At 40.7% G+C, this 19,531-nt stretch overlaps 1 protein-coding gene across 2 annotated transcripts in view; it reads right to left on the bottom strand.

Moving 5' to 3' along the window:
- Positions 1-18,129, bottom strand: part of LOC307028691 (granule associated Rac and RHOG effector protein 1-like) — a 58,714-nt gene extending 40,585 nt beyond the window's left edge. Inside the window, exon 1 of one of the 2 annotated variants that reach the window (XM_079663932.1) lies at positions 17,999-18,129. The gene's annotated coding sequence lies outside the window, so the exon portion shown is untranslated. Of the gene's footprint in view, positions 1-17,444; positions 17,571-17,998 lie in introns of those variants that run through there. The other variant, XM_079663933.1, reaches the window with a different exon arrangement.
- Positions 18,130-19,531: the final 1,402 nt, after the last annotated feature.

The raw sequence follows: 19,531 nt of genomic DNA, 5'->3' as shown, positions 1-19,531 counted from the left end.
CTTTACTCGACTTGTAGCATTCACTCAACTTAAGTTTTAAAGACGAGCCTGTTTGCGAGAAACTGAAATGTATATTGTCAAATAATAAAAGACGCAGCTTTAAATTATTTTCATTATTAATGTATCTTCAGATCAGCGTTTCCGCCAGGGAGGCGTCTTGACGTCATTTGAAGAAAAAAAACAATGAGAGAAGATCGAGTTTTTATCCCATCACTAATACGTAAAGAGATAGTATCTATAACTTAAGGGACAGCTCAATTCAAAGTCACGTGACACGACGTCTCACACACACCCCCCTCCCAGCTCTCGGGGTGGATGCCCTCTCAGCACTGGTCTGGCGGAGAAAGTGCTTCAGATTATTTTAGAGATTAAATATGATTTGTTTGGTCAATAAAATGTCAGAATATGATGGAATTGCAGTTGTCTAGTTTTGTCAGTTTTCAGCTCGCATAAACAAAAAGGGAGGAAACCCTAGTTTTGGAGAAAAAAAGTAATCAAGAAGAATCAACAAGTGATATTATGAAACCTAAATGTGAGTTATCAAATGTTGAAGTGACAGGTGATATGGCTTCCAGTAACTGCTAGAATCCACTTCAAGACACTGGCACTTGCGTACCATGCTGTGAATGGATCTGGCCCTTCCTACATCCAGGACATGGTTAAGCCGTACACCCCAGCACGTGCACTCCGCTCTGCATCAGCCAAACAGCTCGCTGCACCCGCACTGCGAGGGGGACCCAAGTTCCCATCAGCAAAAACACGTGGGTTTGCTATCCTGGCTCCAAAATGGTGGAATGAGCTCCCCATTGAAATCAGGACAGCAGAAAGCTTACACATCTTCTTCAGACTGAAAACTCATCTCTTTAGACTCCACTTCGAGCGATAGAATTACTAACAAAGCACTTATATACTAATAAAGGGCTGGCTTATCTAAAGCCAGTTGAGAAGCACTTGAAATGTTTTGGATCTATGAAACCTGATGATTCTGTTTTCTTCAAGTTTTTAATTTGTTGGTCGAACGCACTTATTGCAAGTCGCTTTGGATAAAAGCGTCAGCTAAATGCAATGGAATGATATAAAAAGTCATGTCCCTGCTATGGTTGGAAGAGGATGACGTTTAGCCACATGTTTGTGTAATGTTATTTTCCTGTTTGGGAAGGAGCAGTGGTCTAAAGTTGGACATTTCTAGACGATTACTAACAACATACCTCACAGAGAGCGTCTCTGAAAAGGGTTTCTGGCAGGGTCTGGTTTAGCAGAACACAGCTGCACACAGAAATTCCTGCAAGAAGCCATTGTTGGAAGACACTACGAGGTTTGTTGAACGACGTATGGAGGAGTCACAGTACTCTCATTCAACGTGTGAGCATTACACAACTCGCCCTTGTCCCTTTGGCCTTTCTGCTCGATTATGAATGTGATGTTTTACATTGTAAAGATCAAGAATATGGCCTCCTATCTCTCACTTCAAATAATCTCTCTGAAAGACAGTCAAAGGTCAGCTGGTGACTGGAGCTTCACTGAGCACAGTTCATCTCTAAAAAGGGAAAAATATGGCTATAAATAACGGTCTGCAATCCTTTACAAAGCAGACGGGGTCAGGAAATGGAAGAAATGCCAACCTTAAATCATTGTCAGGAAAGTCTATTTTCTTTTCCATCCATCCAAAAGAAATACATATATTAGAAAAAGTGGTAAAAAAGTCTGCCTTTTGAGAAGTTAAATCATTTTTGGCTGGGTAAAATGCAATATTCAGATGTTATGTTGGACTGTGGTGGAACTGCAAAGATCAATTATTAAATTGTCCTCTTTAAAGGTGGGGTAGGTAAGTTTGAGAATCCGGCTCGAGATACACTTTTTGTTATATTCCATGGAATGCTCTTAACATCCCGATAGCAATGAATATCTGAAGTGCTTTGACAAAAAATCCATAACAAAATTTCATCTGTGGAAGCCGTGGCGCTGTCAAAAGCACGACCAATCATCTGAGCCGACCCGGCTAAAATAACTGGATGGCCTACCTGCCTGTCAGCCTTCCATCTGTGCACAAACTTATCTCGTGCCCTCATTGGTCATGTGCGCGTTCGTGTGTGTTGGAGGAGGGGCTCTGTGAGGAAGTGGCAGATTTTTTCCGGCTGTGTATTTTCAAATTCTAGCGCACTCGAGCTGGTTTCTTCAAAATGACCCCACGTTTAAATTATTCCCCAATTCAATCAAAGTATCCACTTATTTTATCTCTTCTTTAGTGTGAATATTTGAGATGTGAACAAAATAGGACATTTGAGAATTTGATCTTGGGCTTTGTTTGTCGAATTTCCCAAACCAAACTATTAATCGTGAAAATAATTGACAGATTAATCAGGAACTAAAACAATTGTTAGTAACAGCCCTAATTGTACGGCAGTAGGTGTAGCTTTGAAAGAAAACCATTACCTAAACCAGTTCCTTTGCTAAGTTTAGCCCAAGTTTTAGCACTGCAGTTGATACAAACATACTCCAGATAATATTACACTCAACGGGACGCCCAACATCAACATGTCAGACTAATCTGTGGGAGCAGACTATCATTCTGGAGAACATTCAGACGGTTATCTTGCAGCACCTCGCTGAAAGCTTCTGTGTTTTGGGATGAGTCAGGAAAAGCAACTTGTGTGGGAAAAATATAGATAACAGCATCCAGCCCTTTGTCATTGTATGCCAAGCGGCTACGCAGTGGACCAACATGCGTAGCTCCCATTATGCATCGCCGCCAACATTCGCCTGACCTTCAAAACCTTGCTTCCTTTCATAAACAGAGGGGGACGCCCAGAAAGAAAAAAGATCAGCCCATCCTCGTGCGACTTTGGCCGTTAAAAAGCGGAGGCCGAGGGAAACTAGTGACCTCTTCATGAAGAGAGGACAGAGATGTGCTTCACATGTTTTAACCCTTACATTACGGCGCAGTTGTATATTATTTATGTTAGGGTCTAAGGACAGAGTGCTGTAAGCTGTACAGATTGTAAAGAGAAATGTGTTAATATATGTATAGGTACATTTTTCAATTTTAGTGATCTAAATACAATGAAATGTGATTATCATTTAAAGAAGATCCACAGAGGGTTATCTAGCTATACAGGCACGTGAATGCAGATTGAGACTAGGGCTGTGCGATTATGGCAAAAATCATAATCACGATTATTTGGGTCATTAATTGATATCACGATTATTAAAAACGATTATCCATTTACTTTGAAAACATCCATTTATTGAAAAAAAAAATTGAACAGTATGTTTTTAACAGTTGATTACCCTGAACGTTAAGTTTAATTAAACTGAAAAACCAATAAAAAAAATATATAAACATTTAAAAAATTTAAATAAACATAATAATCGTTTTATTTCGATGTTGTTTTCGTAATAGTTGCAAGCCAAAATCGTAATCGAGATTAATATACGATTAATTGCACAGCCCTAGTTGAGACACTTGTAACAGAACTATAAGCTTATTTACATCGGTAGTCCCTTGTCAGCAAAAATAATGTTATCTCCGTTTGAAAAAAACACAATTACAGATAGTACCCATTCACGTTACTAGCAACACCAGAAACCACAACTAGATTTCACAATACTACGACACATCCAGTGTTTCCGTTTACGCGTGATGGCACACGACCAGGTAGCCTTGATTTAATCTTGAATTTAAAATCAGTAAAGTAGGAGAGCATTGGGATTGTATCTGTCTAATGGACACTTCAACAACACTTGTTCCCTAAGAGGTGTGGCCACTTGTGTCTCAATCTTTCAGAAATGTCCCAAGCTAGGCTCACCCCAGAGCGTTTTTTAAACAAAGTTGGCAATTTCTGTAAAACAGAAGCTGTTGCATAAAAGTTCAACTATAAATCACAGCAGAGGTTGCTTATTAACTAGTATATTTGAATTAACTAAGGATGTACGAATCCAATGTGCCAGATATAATAGATACAATCTTTCATTAGCAGAAAGACGTGTCAGCCACGAAGATATGACAGATCCACCTTAACTACAGTTTGTTTCTAAAAGTAATGTCCACTATCAGTTGCATTCAATCAGTCCCAGCATGCACCTCTGATTCATCCCCTGGTGTTGTCCTCGGCAATTAGCAAAGGACTTAGGTGCCGTTTACACAAGAAACAGCAAACGGTTGTATCCGCTACTTTTCTCTTTCGCATAGCCCGTTCGTTCACACGAGGCCGTAACGGAAACAGACCCCGCAAACGATAACGGGTGCGAAGGTGGATAGATCTGCAGACAGAACGCTCTGGGGGGCCAAACGGCTCAGTGTGTACGCCCTATACGATCATTTCCTGATAGCGATGAAGCCATAGCCCCACCTCTACCGCTCACTGCTGTAGCATGGTCAGTAGCTACTGACACTAGCAAAATCTACAGCACCTCTAACACAACCATCAGCAACAAGTGGACATGAAGAACTACATGTTGCTAAATCTACGGCGGGGCATAAACAGAAGGGCAACCATGGCATATGTACTACAGCGTCTAGCGCTTTCGAGCGGTCTCGTGTGAACGGAAGACTTTTTGATATCGTATTTGGTTCGTTTGCGTTTCGTATGTGTGTAAATGGGGTCTTAATCTGCTCACAAACCTCTCTAGCTCTACTGTAAATTCCTCAAAAAAGTCCACTATCATAGGGAATCAGCACTTTGGAAACAGGGCTGAAACAGAGGGGATTATGGGATGCTGCAATGATCTGTTTGGTGTTTGGAGTCAAACACTTCAGAGACATGTTCTGTATATATCTGAGACCTGTAATATATTGATGAAAAACGGTATAATAGGGGAGCTTTAAAGGGTGAACTGTGTACTTGTTACTTGGAGGTGGTTTGAGAGCAGCTAACTAGACCTCTAAATCCCAGGGATTACAGCCACAGTGAGCACCAGGTGCCCCACTATGTCTGCCATGGTTGACACTGTTAATAGGATATTCTTTTTCTCTGTGAGGTAAACAGGAAACCTGAGCTCAGCTAGCCTGGGGCTAACCACTCTAGTTATCACACTGCTGGACCAAATAACAGGGAAGAGCACATCAATGCTGTGCATCAAGTTGTTTGGAAAAAGAAAACAGGTCAGTGACGATGGGGAGAACAACTGGAAAACTTTCATTCAACTTGGACCTTTCAAATCACAAAATGTACCCTGCAAAACAGTTTTAGGATTTTATATTTGTTCACATTGCATTTCTCACTAATAGGGCTGGACGATTTGGGAAAAACAACGTATTGTAATTATTCTCAGTGACATTGCAGTGGCTATATGATGCACAATTGCATTTATTTCATTATAATTCTAATAATCATTGAAAGATATATCAAAAGGATTCAGTTATGATCTTTGATTTGTAGGCTGGGATGTATTAGCAGCTACACAATGCTTAATTAAAAAAAGGGATTATTAACAAATGTATCCTTTAATAGATATTATGCTTCCTGCATTTTATACCTTGCACTAGTCTATATTGCGATTTACACAATTTCAATTAAATGTGTAGCCCTACTAACTACTATATTTATTCAGTACTTCTTTGAAACACTTTTCACACATACATTTAGAATAAAATGGAGGACCTGCTCACAGCTGGAATAATTAATACTAATTGTGTGAGACCGCTGTGGAAGCCCTAGTGCTGTAAAAAGCACGACCAATCATCTGAGCCGGCCAGGCTAAAGTAACTGGATGGCCTACCTGCTTAGTTGAATACTCAATTCTGATTGGTCAATTCAGAACACGTGACATGTTGTTAATCCGGATATCACAGACCGCGGTCAAGGACTTATTGACCGTTTCTAAGGACGCTCACATCTGCACAAAGAAACCCGGTCGATTTAACTGTACACAGTTTGGCCGAAAAGCAAACTGAACTGGGACAAGAAAACAGCGGAGAAGCAACGGGGCAGAAACCCTCCTTTTTACGCAGGGGTCCAGACATAGACATCAGACGGCAAAACATATTCAGTTGCCAGTTACTTTGGCATTAGGGCAGGGATATCTAGATACTTTCCAAGGTTTGACATCATTAATTGTGCTACTTTTAAAGCAAGCAGCAATGTTTTCGAATCTGTAATCAAAAAGCTCCTCAAAAACGCTATCGAAGCAGTTCCTTCCGTTGCTAAGGAGGATCAAGAAAGAGAAAGTAAAAGAGGGTAAAAGACGGAGCGCTGGACGTCACATAAATCACCAGAAGAAGGCAGAGAGGAAGTAAACGCTAACAGGAACACGGTATGGGCTCTGCAGTGTTTAGGGACTTGTTAGTGGATCAGAAACTGTGAACAGAGTTGGACAGTGCTGAGTGCTGCCATAAAGTTGTTGTGGTCGCAGTTCCAGCCGTTGGTGCGCCGTGGAACGGAGTTTTTTTTTTCTTAGCGGAAGAAATGCGATAATTTTTAAGTCAATAAAATAATTTCAATTAATATTGGGAGTCGAGTCCTTAGTTTGTTCAGTACAGGGGTCGGCAACCAGTGGCACGCTAGGAATAAGTGTGCAAAATATTAAAATGTTATTTTCGGATCCTGAACGAGACCGCCGCCAGAGCTCGTCTCCCCGTTACCTGCAGAAGGAAGCCATGCACGCAGCGCAGCCCCGCTCACTTTAACTCCAGGTCTGTCTGCCACTTTCCTCCGTGGTGCAGTGCTGATCGTTTCACCACGGAGGAAAGCACTTCACTAATTGCAGTACCCATAAGGAGCTGTACAAATGCCGCAGTTTTTGCGTGGCTGTGTATTTAGTTGAAAGCCCAGTGGCGATCTGCTCATCTCTCATCGAAATAATATGCTACAAAGGGGCGGACTGGCCATCTGTGTGTTCTGTGTGTACATTTGTTTGTTAAATTCGGCATCATGTAAGTTGCGCTGAGAGGTCCACACACTGCTTGTCCGCAGCGAGGCTCCGCCCGCCCTCCTGTTGTTCACGAGCGTCGAGCTCCTCACCCCCGTTGATAAAAAAAAATTAAAACATTTTTTTTAAATGGCACTTCATATCAAAAACGTTGCCGACCCCTGGTTTAGTATATGGCCGTGTAATAAGCGGGATAATGTGCAGCAACTTGGTCATTATGGGGAAAAGAACACCCTGATGAGCCCGTCGGGGGTTATTTTCCCCATAATGAACGCCTCGCTGCACATTATCCCTTACTTAACTATAATTTGGACTGAAAGTGATACAAATGTTGAAGGATTGGATCAATTTGGATCAACATTCTCATTGAAAAAATGTATTGAGGTGCGATTTCTTTAAGTGGATCCATACCAAAGAAAGAGGAGAGTCTGTAGAATATGTGGAAAACTCTGCAGCTCAACAATCATTAATACAAAATGGTATTTAAACACATATTGAGCTCTTAACACCAATTGTGCTTCCTGCGTTTTGAGTATTGATTGTGAAGCCCTACTCTAACAAAAGTTTGCATGAAGCACAACATGTGGCTTCAACTAGTCCCGTGTATTTTGACTTCTCTTGGGTGAAAACCTTTTGTTCCCACTTTTCTCAGAGTGAAAAACAAAAGTAGGAAACGATAAAGTGAGTCACAGTACATCCAGCCTTCTAAAAAAAAAAAATGAGCTACTTTTCTTTGTTACACGTTTGTTCCAGGCCAAAACAATTCATCTACGTAACGTTATTAGAGAGTGGTGTACATTTCCTTCCTGGCCATACAATCCTGTAAACAGAGGTTATCCCAGGAGGAGCAGCAGACACGTCATTAATATTAATGAGGTCTTCTCGGGGCAGCTCCAATGGCTGCCAGCCTCTTGTTGCAGGGCACACTTGTGTTCGAGTTGCACCCAAACAAACACATGTGAGAGAGAGTCCCTCCGGATGCACTGGAGTGGTGCCAGCTCACTTTAATGTCCTTTCTCCAGCAGGGGCTGCCTGAGGCTAATGTTAGCTCTACTTCCACACGTCAGCTGCTAGGCTTCAACAGGAAGGGGTTAGGGTTTCCTGGAGCGAGCTGCCCGTCGCCAGTCACAAAAAACGTCAACCCAAGAATGCCATTGGGTAGGGGGTTTGTAGTAAAATCACAGCTCAGAGTTTCATTTACCTGTTTGTGCAAACCTCCGGGTAAACAAGTGCAGCTATCAAAAGACATGTGGTTGTAGCCTTATAGATCCAACAAAAAGCTACACAATGGTTTTTTGTGTGTTTTACTTATGTAATAACTAGGTCTGAAACTTGCAATTCAATTATTGATTATTCTGCTGACTATTTTCCAGGTCGATTGGTCTATAAAGGTTCAGAACCTATTGAAAAATGCTACCCCAGCTTCTCGAATATCCAGATTTGAGAGGCTGAAAGCAGTAGCTTCTGCCATTTTTGCATGAACAATTACAAATATGAATCAATTCCTCATATTATTGTCGATCGAGTTACCGTTGCAGCTCCAAAAACAACTGTGAAATGTTGGTACTTGCATACAAATTCTCCACGACAGCCTCATTTGCCTTCATTATAAGAAACACATTTACACCTGGGATGGCGCCCAGTACATCTGCACACTTCTACTACTGCCACTGCTCAAAGGCACCTTCACACCAGCTTTTTTGAATTCACGAGTCTCCACACACAGATTTGACTGTGGTCACAAACCCACTTCTGTAACCTTCGGGATACTGCCGCTCATTAGCAGTTACTTTTGGATGTGCAGCTATATGTGTGTGTGGGTGCCACATCACAGTAAGGTAGTTTAATAGCTGTGGATGGGGCAGCTGTTCCTCCTGCTGACAGCTCCTTATCCATCTGCCGCTGTGATGGGGAACACGGTGACGCTGCAGCCACAGGCCCGACTTTAGCTCTCTCATGAAGTCTATTTCAGCCTCCATGGGCAAAACAGCTGCCCGACGCTCCACACCGCACTGTTTTTAGACAAGGTTCAGCTCGAAATTAAAAAAAAAAAATCCTCCCCCTACATCTGTTGCCAATGAAGCAAAGGAATGCATTTCCCTAGAACCCTCTGGACGTGGGTTCAAATGAGCACAAAAGCAGGTGAGGAAAACCAAACAAAGTATCTCCTCGTTGTGTATTTAAATATATATAAAAAGGAGTATGTTTTTTGATAGGATAGCGTCACTGAAGACATTCCTGAGAGCAGATAGGCGACAGTAACGTATGAGAATCAGCAGACGGGTCGGGAAGGTCAGCCCAAATGACAGGACAAGTGCTGTGAGCAACTGTGTGACAGGAGCTGAGCCAGGCTCCTCTCAGGACACAAGGAGAGTATTGTGGTCTCCTCATACCAGCGCACACAAGTCTCACACGTGCAGCTGCATGACTTTGTGAGAGGAAGAGAAAAAGAAAGGCCTTGGCTGGAGTTTAATATTAACTGCAGGAATAGATTTGCTGCCATCCCTGTAGGGTTTCTCCTGGAAGTGTTTTGTCGGCAGCTGCAGGTTTCGGTGGTTTGAGAGTAATGTTTGGTTTTCTTCCCACAACTTATGCTGCTGTGGTCGCCATTTGTTCTTACGTGTTGGAGCTAACATTATGTTTATTTTGATACTCTGCTGTGCTGTGCAGATATACTTTCCTGTGGGACAAGTCTGCTAGATTTTAGTTTCTATACTTTCTAAAGAAGTAGTGAAACTTCTCTTTAAGAAAACCACTGTTGAGTAAGTTAGGAAAAACATAACTTCAGCGCTCAAAATATACATCTTTTTTATAGTCATCGCAATGTCGTAAAACAAATCAATACACATATCGCAAAAGATTTTGAGTTGGTTAAAGAGTAGGGATGGGTATCGTTATGATTTTATCGATACCGATGTTGCTTATTGATACCGGTATCTTTCGGGGGGTGGCGTAGTAATCAGCAGTGAACCGCTTCAACACGTGTATTTTGGTGTATTCATGGCATTCATTTTGTTATTCTACAGTATTGTTGTTTTATAAATATTTACCCAATTTGTGTTCTTTGAAATTGAAAAGGATATCGCATTGTGTTTGTTACTTTCGTTGCAGTTGTAGGCCTATATGTTTTAAGTGTAATTTGGCTTGGGTTCCTATTTATGGATATGCTTTTATTTTGAAGGAGAGGTATGTTGACAGGAAGTTGTTGTTGCTTTGGAAACAACGTGACGGAGATTAACGGAGAAAGGTCATATCTACATATAAAGACGGAGAAAGTAAACAATAACGTTTATGGTTAAGTGTTAGCACCCCCCGAACAAGCTCTTACGTTGATATTGGAGATTTCAATAGGAAGAAAAAAAACGGGAAAAAACAAACAAAACGAATAACAAAATTGAAACCCGAATAGTACTCCAACGAATGAATATTCGGATATTCGGGTACAGCCCTAAGGACCATTATTCAGTTCAAACGAGACGCTGCGTGCGCACCTCCTAAACCATTATAATCCATTTATTGCGTTTATTATTTATAATTGTAATGACGGATCATCAGTAATCATTTTAAAGTTACACAGAGATATTGGATTAACCGTTTAAAATAACGTATAAATTATCGCTTTTGCCAGTTATGTGCTAAAGTAGCTGTTAGCCCCGTTATCCCTATATATCATATAACAACCTTGTTCCATATTTCCCTGGTATCTAATACTCAGAGGAGAGGCTGATACAGTATATGAGCTGGGTAATATTAGGCTAACCTGTGCTGTCATAACACATTGTAAGGAGCTTATGGCTTCAATAAAAATAGCAGACTCGCCACTCTAACAAAGGACAAACTTGCGGCCCTGCGGGTCTGTGTCGCATATGCAAACACACGTTTCATTCATGTCTTATTTGTTTAAACTTCCAAACATCCTAACAAATAGATTACACAAATAATCAACTTTTGTGTCACCAGAGGCATTGAGACCAAAATTGACTTCTAAGTGGGTACGTGAATGCAAATAAATGTCCCCTATCAGAGTCTTTACACATGCCTTTGTGTTCAGCTGGTGGCAAACAGAATTAGCTCAGATATCCTCTCCAGAATAGCGTACAATAGAGTGTGTTTAGTGCGCCCAACCGGTGGGTATCAACAAGTGAGAGCCCTGATGAAAGGCTCTGACGTCGGCTCCATTCATGAAAGCCTGGTGGCAACCTGTGGGGATGAAAATGCTTCCCTCAGCCTATATTGAGCCTGCTATATACAGAGGTTGCCGGTTGTGAAGCATGCCAGCCACAGCGTGCTGTATTTTTAGCCATGACCAAGACTACGAATGTATACGTTCACATCCAGGCACAATGAGACAGGATATGGAGGTGCCACGGAAGTCAGGGTTGGTCACATTAAACTGTTTCTGTTTTACAACCAGAAAAGACTCAAACAGTGCACAAAGTTGAAGTAACAGAAACAACCTAATGCACAGAAGAGAAAGAACGTTCTCCTTTACTGCAGAGTATGTGTAGAATCTGTTGAAAGGCGTAATAACAACAGGATATAGTAACGTGGTTGAGTAATGAAGCGTGCTATTTAAACAGTAGAGCCTGGTTGAAGCCTAGTGCCCTTGAACAACATATCAAATCTCTATCAGCTCCACCATTTCATTGTTTAGTAGCCGAACCATGACTTCCAACCTCCTTGTGGAAAAGCACCAGCTAAATATTTCCTGCGGGGATTTATAAAGATAAATATCACATTACACGAGAGCCTTGATTCTTGTGTTATTTGATCATCTCTAGTGCTAGAGCTTTGGTGCATCTCACTGGGAATATTTGACCGAGGGGCGAATAGCTGACCACAAACTAAGTCTATACTGGTTTCCCTGGAGACAAGAGGACATTTCCCAGACCCCTGATATCTGTAAACCTCCCTGCTGCTTCCCTCAAATAACTTCTACCATTTTTCCAAGAAATCAGCCTATTCGGTTCAAGTACAGAAAATAAGCAGCATTTATATATTGTATATATATAATATATATATATATAAACAGCAGATGTAGAGCTGACACATCCCCTGAAGCAGACATCAGGCTGCTGCCACACAACAGTGCAAATAGTGTTGTTAGCTTTGTGCATTCAAATGAAAACCCGGTCACACAATACAAACTCAAACAAGCCTGCAACTCTCTGATGCATGGGCCGGATAAACGTGTTGGAGGGTGGATATTATCTAACACAAAGAGGGAACTGCAAACAAACCAATTTGTGTCTCTTAGATCATAGTTGGACAAATTGTTGTCATAGCTTTCACAGAACATTAGTATCTTAATAATGGGGACTTGATATCTTCTTTGTATAACAAAAATATTCTACTAAAAAGTGATGCTATCAGGGATTATAGTACAATAATAGGTTCACTTCTCCGAGCCAATGTTTCCCAATTGTTACACAGTAAAAAAATATATCACAAAGATTCAGTTACACAAATAAACACCCATTTAAAAGTAAAAGCATCCAGCGACAGCATTAACACTATAGGCGCTTTCACACCGCAGTACTTTTCTCACAAAGGTTCAAGAGAACTCTTTAGTTCTGATGAACTAAATACAGATCGCGTTTACACCGGAATAAATCCCTGGGGGTGGATTAGGCAAATGAAGCCGCTGACGTCACTTCTTCTTCTGCTGCTTTGGGTTTACTGGCAGGCCGCAAACAACTTCAAGGCGTATATACTGCCGCCCAAAATCCCCGACCGGAAGTCCCCGGAGTTGGGGACTGGCTTCAGTAGAAGCTGCTGGGACTCCCAGCAGCTTCTACTGAAGCCTTCCGAGTAAATCGCCAGAACGCCGACACCTCCTCATCTCCACCGCTCCCATGTTTTATTTTGTGTTGCCATAAATTAGTCTCTCTGCGTTTCTGCGCTGGGCTAATGCTAATAATGCTAATGCGAGGATAATAAAATGGTGGCTTCACAACACTTTTTTTTAGTTTTACAGGGCGAGGTTTGCAATCCGCCCAGCCAATCAGAAATATAGCTCTTTTCTCACAAGAGAGCCGCATGAGAGTCCCTGCTCTCTAGCAGGGACGGAAAAGGGGGTAAAAAGGTTCTCATGAACAAATTTTTGTTCCGGCTCTTTTTGGTGTGATTTCGGAACTATATCGGAACTAAAGTGGGAAAAGTAGTCCGGTGTGAACGCGGCTTATGATGATACACAAGACTAAATCTATACAACAAAAATACCATTTGATTGAATTGAGTTTAGTTCCTATCAAGCTCAATCAACCAATGTTTATTTATATAGCCCAATATCAAAAATGTTACATTTGTCTCAGTGGACTTCACAGTTTGTACAGAATATCAGTATGACAACACGACACCCTCTGTCCTTAGAGCCTCACATCGTACAAGGAAACACTTCCAGAGAAAACCCCACAGTTTAAAGGGGAACATGTGAGAAACCTCAGGGAGAGCAACAGAGGAGGGGTCCCTCTCCCAGGACGGACAGACGTGCAATAGATGCCTTGCGTAAATCTAAGAGATAATACATTTACAGCATAGGTAGACCAAATGTTAGGAAATGCATGTGTCTATAATAAGAAGATTAATCCACGAGGATGTCAGCAATCTTGTGGGAGCCATAAGGGAAGCTATATGTTTGAGCCGTGCCAGGAACGTTTGTGTCACCGAAGTGTTGTGATATTCCTGATGTGGCTAAAGTTAGTATAACCAAGCTATACAAATATATATATACACACACTCTGTATGGTGCTGCCTAGTCTAAGCCACAAACCACAGGTAACATTTAGCTTCCCTCTTGTAACACCTGTTGTTCCTTTGATATTATCTTGAGAGGGACAGCTCAAACTTCAAAGATAAAGTAGCCCGAGAGAAATGATTTAAAAAAAACTCTTAACGAATCCAAATCTATTTCAGATAACAAAGTAAATACAGAAAAAGTTAGAATTCCCATGATCTACAAATACTATAGCTCGGGTTAACTCACCCCTTTCCCCAGCAGAAACGTCTCAGTAAATCTATTTAATCGCAAACCGTGCAGCCAGAGAAACATCAGAAAGCTTCTTTGTTGAAGGGAATGGAGACAGGACAGTAACAGTGAAGCAGAGGACTGTCCTCCACCCGAGACGAGTGCAAACAGTAATCTTGTGACTGTATGTCGACTTCCTCTCACATGCATCCGGAGTCAATGTTAGACTCAGGACCTCCTGGTTACATCACATGTTCACAACAACAAAAAGTGAGACAACTGCAGCCTTAGTGCACGTACTGTGATGCATTCAGGCGCTCTGGGGTGAATTAGCCATTGTAAAGAAACACAGACAGGAATTCTGCAGAGCAAAGCACGTATTTCTATAGTGACACAGCTGTGGCAGATGTCAACACGTAGGTTCAGTGTTGTTTCAGTGAAAGCTGTACGAGCCTGCAAAACTCAACAAAGAGGGAATGACCTAAACACAAATGCCTCCTTCTAAGTCTGAAGTAACTCTTTATTTGTGTGTTAAAGGTCCCCTATGGTGCAAAATCCTCTTCTTCATGTCTCTTCTACATCAACATGTGTCCCCTCTTCTTCATGTCTTTTCTACATAAACATGTGTCCCCTCTTCTTCATGTCTCTTCTACATCAACATGTGTCCCCTCTTCTTCATGTCTTTTCTACATAAACATGTGTCCCCTCTTCTTCATGTATCTTCTACATCCACATGTGTCCCCTCTTCTTCATGTCTCTTCTACATCAACATGTGCCCCCTCTTCTTCATGTCTCTTCTACATCAACATGTGTCCCCTCTTCTTCATGTCTCTTCTACATCAACATGTGTCCCCTCTTCTTCATGTCTCTTCTACATCAACATGTGTCCCCTCTTCTTCATGTCTCTTCTACATCAACATGTGTCCCCTCTTCTTCATGTCTCTTCTACATCAACATGTGTCCCCTCTTCTTCATGTCTCTTCTACATCAACATGTGTCCCCTCTTCTTCATGTCTCTTCTACATCAACATGTGTCCCCTCTTCTTCATGTCTCTTCTACATCAACATGTGTCCCCTCTTCATCAACATGTGTCCCCTCTTCTTCATGTCTCTTCTACATCAACATGTGTCCCCTCTTCTTCATGTCTCTTCTACATCAACTTGTGTCCCCTCTGTGGAAAGAGACTCTGAAAGTTTCAGGAACAAAGATTCTCTCTCTTTTTGTCCTGATCAATTTCTTTAAAAACCTGTCTGAAAATGAGCTGATCAGATTTTGGACACTTTATGATGTCATAACAATTTTTTTGGCTTGTGTAACCATTAGCCAATCAGCAACCAAGGTTTGGTTTTTTGGGCACCGGTTTTCGGAGCTTAGAGGCGGCTCCGCTGCGCTGTGAACAGGAAAGAAAACTGTGCTTTTCAGGCTCTAGCTCCGAACCGGGCATGGAACCGCGTTGGTGTGAAAGGGGCACTAGAGCACCATTGTGTTCTTTTTAACCAAATGTCTCTCAGAGGGGCGTGGGGAGGGGCTCCTTATTTTCATCTAAACTAACAGACAGAGAATTAGCACTTTTGAAACAGGGCTGAAACAGAGGGGATTATGGGTAATGCTTCAATGATCCGTTTGGTGTTTCGAGCCAATCAGAGACATGTTTTGTATCTGAGACCTATAATATGAAAAACAGTATCATAGGGGACCTTTAATGTCAGACAGAACTACATCAGGTCCACTTATACATCCATACGATCTTATAACTGGAAAAAACAAACAACTTTTGACTAATCTAAATGTTAAGAATATCCTAGACTTTCCTGTCATTCTTCTCAACACGTCACCATTTCAATTATATTAGAAAACAATAAAGTATTTAAGCCCCTAGAGAAATGTGATTTGCCAATTTTGTTTATAAAAAGCATCCCTCAGTAAATTGGATGATTTAATGACAATGGAAGCCAGTAAACCGACTGGCTGCTTAAAGACATCTAATGCATCGAGGAAGAAAAAAGATACACATCTGTGACTGTGATTAGGAGTAATGTCCTTGTTCTTTATGATCAAATCCAATAGGGGTAACTAAATGGTTACTTCTACTTTAGTTCTAAGTAATCAAAACAGGAAACACTTTCCACATGATGTCAAAACACAGATCCCTTGCCTGCAGTCATGAAGTGAGGCGAGGCAACATAACAAACCTCTTTATTGTAGAAACTACACAACGCAACTGTGGTTGTGTAAATGACTGCTTTGCATTCTTAGATTACGATTCTTTAGAAATAGATAAGATAAATAGTTCCTAGACATTCTGCAGCATGATCCAAACATTCATTAAAAACCCTTTCTGATCACTTGTTTCTGTGAGATGCCAATAGAGAAGCAGAGGTGGAAGAAGTACTCAGAGCTTTTACTTATGTAAATGTAGAACTGTGTTTACTGAGTGTAGAATACTTGGTTACAAGTCAAAGTCCTGCAATCAAAATGTCACTCAAGTAATAGTACAAAGTATCAGCATCAGAGAATACTTATACAAGTGCCAAAAGCAAAATTACTCATTCTGCAGATTGGCCCAATTCAGAATAATATATCATGTATTTAATTACAATTATTGATGTATTAAAGCTGGTAAAGGTGCAGCTAGTTTGAATGACTTTGGCAAGTCAGGGTAGCTTGTGAATTTACTCCAGGTGGAACTAAAGTCTGATTTAACACTTGATTATATTTCACATCATTAAACCAAATCTGTAAAGTAAATAAAGGTATTACATACATGTAGTGGAGTACAAGTACACTATTTACCTCTGAATTGTAGTAGTATTCAGTAGCATACAATTCAAATACTCAAGTAAATTACAAGTATCTCAAAATGGTACTTTAGTAAAGTAGTTGAGTGAATGTACTTAGTTAGTTTACACCTCTGTAGATAAGATTACAAAACCTATGTAATTGTTACTGTTAGGTAAGTTGGATACTATTGCACATGCAAAACAGTTAATATTGCAACTTTGAAGGAGGCAGGTAACTAGTATGTTAGTTGTGTACTTGCCAAGGGATTATTTTAAAACCCCGATCACTATTTAGCAGGAAGGTGTAACAGAATCCCCGCAAGCGCAGTTAGCCGGTTTCATCGAAACTCTCCGGGATGACATGGCCCAAGTCATGGGAACACTATGTCGCAGCTATTAATACGGCCTTTTAACGCCCTATGTGCAGTTTCCCCGGACAGGCTTCATCTGCAACAGTGTATGAACACAGCAAATGTAGAAAAGCGGACAACACACGGTAGATAGCGGGGTATCCTGGCTCCGCTGCATACCCGACTTTGACACTTGCCCTCCGGCTACACAGAACCAGACACTCGCTCGTTAGCCATCACGCCAGAGCACTTTCTCTGGAAGCTATTAATATTGTCAGCAAACCTCGGACATGCATGTCACTGCTATGCAAGCTGCAAAAAAAACACCGTTTGTCGCCAGTTCGTCTCACGTTAACCTATTTTTCATGTTCGGTTGACAAATACCGACTGCAACTCACAACCAAGAACGCCCAAGTCCATTATCGGACAAGCAGTCAAACCAATTCTGAAATTAGAGCCTAATAACAACTGTATCTTACCTGCATTGTCAAAGCTATCCGTGGTCAAAAGACAGGCATCAAACCTGAAGCATCGCCCAGTGATACAAACCAGTGGCAAGGAAAACAGAAATAACCGATACCGCCAATCGCCCCTCCTCCGCTAGCATAGGCGGATGCGCTTTATTAGCATTAAACATCCCATTGGGTTTGTATAGCAAACTTCTGTTTATGAATGCACCAAAATGTCACATGCATTTGTAACCCTACGCTACAAAACATGTGCATGACTGTTAATGGGGGGTTTTAAGATTTCAAAATCTGAAGAAAAATATAAATGTGCATTTCCGACTGAGGTGCGTCCGATATTGGACACACTAGCGCTAGCCACATAGCTAAGCGATGCTAACGTTAGCTACCTAGCTAGCCCTCTGCGACACGATTTTAAGCGCCCGGTGAAAATATTAACGGGCCAGTGGTGCTCCGTTAAAAGCCAACAATATTCAGCACTACCGTGACACCAGATGGAACCAAGCAGCTTCAGAAAAACATTAAAATATGTTAGTACTCGTTAAGTTAATGACCACATCGCTCACCATCTCTAGGCATCCACCCTCCTGACAGCGAATCCCCTGTCTGTGTGACCGCCGTTAATATGCGGTAATACAGACACTCACTTCCGGTGAGACCTTCATAATAAAACCAAAATACAAAATATAAATCAACGTTTACACTAAAAATCACCGGTAGAAATTATTTTAAATTGTATATTTGTGCATGTTCAGCTATGCACATTTGAAAAAAGTTAAGGATACGTCGATAAAAACAAGCACTTCCGGTGAGACCTTCACAATAAAACCAAAACTATTTACACACATTTAGATTCAACTTTGTCATTGTCTTAGTACTAAGATAAGAGGACCAGAAGTGCAAAACAAGCATAATGGTATAATGTAAATATATACATCTGACAGTATTTACACTATGGACAGTATTATAGAAATTAAATACACTATATATCAGGTACAAAAATACAGTATAATACAGTATAGACAGACAGCATATATAACTCCAAGTGTACGGTAGAACCACAGGTACAAATGGTGGGATTTTAAAATGTAAATCTTAAATCTTTGCATTTTTAGTCATCCAATTAGGAAAGTGTTTCATATATATACTGTACAATGTTAACCTGTGTATAAATACAATTACATATACTGTGAACATATATCATATAAGTAAGCTACATAAGTATCAAAGGTAAAAATGTTGCTGTGATGAAATTAAATATATTATCCTTTCCCCAGAGTTGAAAATAAAATGTATTTCATTTTGATTAATCAACTGAATATTTCCTGGAGCCGACTAATCGATTGGTTTAGAAACTATAGAACATAGTGAAAAAAGTCCATCTCAGTTCGTTAAAGGCCAAACTACAAATATATTCACTTTATTATGATAGATATCAGAAAACAATCAGGACAATCCTGCCTCCCACAGAGGCTAAAAAACCCTGCATTGTCTTCTATTCTTGCATAAAAGAATATCATTCAAAGATGAACTGGTTATCAAACCAGTTTTTATATATGTCGGTAATGTAGGATGATGTATTGGAAATGTCTGGAGTTTGCTTGTCACTTCTACTCCTTCATGTATTGAACTTTCCTCTGAAATGCATCAGCTGCCTTGTTTTTGAAATAAAATTGTTTAATGAATCCATTCAGATTTGTTCGTTGTACGTCTTTGGTCAAAATTGTTGTTCCTGTTCTTTTTGATTCACCACCCTGATAATACCTTCCTTTATTCAGACTGTGGACAGAGCCTTAAAAGGAATATTTAAGTTATGGCTAGATACTTAGCTTTTCTCGCCCTCTAACGTTGGATAAAGAGCATTACACCTAGCACTCGGGACTTTTAAAAACGTCCACTGGGCTGCACACTTTGCTTCATGATACAATAGTGTGTGTTTATTGAGTTGGTTCATCAGTATGGTTTAAAAGCATTAAAAGGTTGATATCTAATGCATTTGAGAATACGTAATGCTCTGTTGTCTGTAGTGTAAGTGATACATGTTTTGGTGATTTAATGATTTAAAGAATTCTATATAATTGTGATGCTTTTAAGTTCAC

Source organism: Notothenia rossii (assembly GCF_949606895.1).
Source record: "Notothenia rossii genome assembly, chromosome: 2".
NCBI lineage: Eukaryota > Metazoa > Chordata > Actinopteri > Perciformes > Nototheniidae > Notothenia > Notothenia rossii.
The sequence above is the reverse complement of the archived record's forward strand: the minus strand, read 5'-3'. Positions and strand labels throughout refer to the sequence as shown.